Source organism: Coenobita brevimanus, chromosome 36 (assembly GCF_032717465.1).
Source record: "Coenobita brevimanus isolate Jiangsu-jjx chromosome 36, ASM3271746v2, whole genome shotgun sequence".
NCBI classification, from domain to species: Eukaryota; Metazoa; Arthropoda; class Malacostraca; order Decapoda; family Coenobitidae; genus Coenobita; species Coenobita brevimanus.
Genome location: NC_136989.1, coordinates 6,093,651 through 6,095,359, shown reverse-complemented (window position 1 = coordinate 6,095,359; position 1,709 = coordinate 6,093,651).

Here is a 1,709-nt window from a genome sequence, read left to right as displayed (position 1 = left end):
TTACCCCATCCATGTACAGATTGAACAACCATGGAGACATGACACATCCCTGTTTCAACCCAACCTTCAAAGAGAAAAATTCACTCAGTTTACCATCCACACGCACTGCAGCCTTAGCACCATCGTACATACTCTTCACAGCATTCAACAACTTCCCATCTACTCCATATATTCTTAACACTTTCCACAATCCTTGTCTATCCACCCTGTCATATGCTTTCTCCAAATCCATGAAAGCCGCATACAACTTCTTTCCCTTCTCTAGAAACTTTTCCACTAAAGATCTAAGAATGAATATCTGATCTACACAACCTCTTCCCTTCCTAAAGCCTCCCTGTTCTTCTCCAACTAATTCCTCTGTTATTTCCCTAACTCTGTCAATAAGTATCCTACCATATACTGATCTACACAACCTCTTCCCTTCCTAAAGCCTCCCTGTTCTTCTCCAACTAATTCCTCTGTTATTTCCCTAACTCTGTCAATAAGTATCCTACCATACACTGATCTACACAACCTCTTCCCTTCCTAAAGCCTCCCTGTTCTTCTCCAACTAATTCCTCTGTTATTTCCCTAACTCTGTCAATAACTATCCTACCATATACTTTTCCTAGTTCAAATTTCTTAGGTTAAGATACAATTGGCTAAATAAATCACCGAGGAGGGGATGCTACGGGCCAGATAGGGTATGTTACGGGCCAGATAAATCACCGAGAAGGGCATGCTACGTACTCTTCTAACCCTACCAAAACAAAGGCGAGAGATGGGCTGGTGGCGATGCTGTGGTGTCAGGGTTACCAATGCAGCCTTGTCTCTTGCTTAATATGACCCCCCCCCCTCTCTCTCTCTCTCTCTCTCTCTCTCTCTCTCTCAATTCTACACAAATCTACCCGTATTTAAGCAAATCTAGCCATATTTCTAGCAATTTCACGGGAGACTGATGTAAGTAGCGATACTGTAGCGGTTTTCGAGTTTAAATTTAGCGCTATGGACCTTGCAACCCAAGGCGGGGCACTGAGGGTCCAGGGGGCAGAGACGGTCAGTGCCGCTGTGACCTTCGGAGGAGGGGTCACGCGTTCTTGTAGCTGTCGCTTGTGCCTTTCTCCAGCGTGTTTTGAAATACGTATATATAAATTTTTGAACTTAGTGACCGTTTCTAGATACGTTGATGTTTAAATGGCTCTCTAAAGGGGAAGCTAACTCTAGATATGACGAACTAAGAACCATAATTGCTGTGACAAATTATGAATAGCGATTTATTCAACTTTAAATTCACGTGTACCATGTGTATGTGAAGCCAGTGGACTACAGGCTGAGTACCCCCCTTCCTACCCCCTCCATCCTCTTTCCGGGGGATAGGGAGGGAGTTAAGGAGCTGAAATTTCGTGTTAAGGGACGATTTGTGTAAGAAAAAAATTACAGTGGAAATAAATCGCAAGACAGCAGGCGTTAAGGGACGTTTGTATAACCTGGCAGCTCCCCCGACCCTCCATATCAGTTCTACCACGCGAAGGAGACCAGGAATGGAATAAGACAAGGCTAGCAGCGAGGAAAACGGAGAAAAGAAAGAACCAGAGGCTGAATTAGAGGCACAAGAAGCATTAGAAGGAAAAGAAAGAAACAGAGGCTGATTTAGAATTATATTAGAAGCATTAGAAGTTACTAGAAGGAAAAGGAAGAAAAGAAGGAGACAAAGGCTGCGTTAGGAAGAC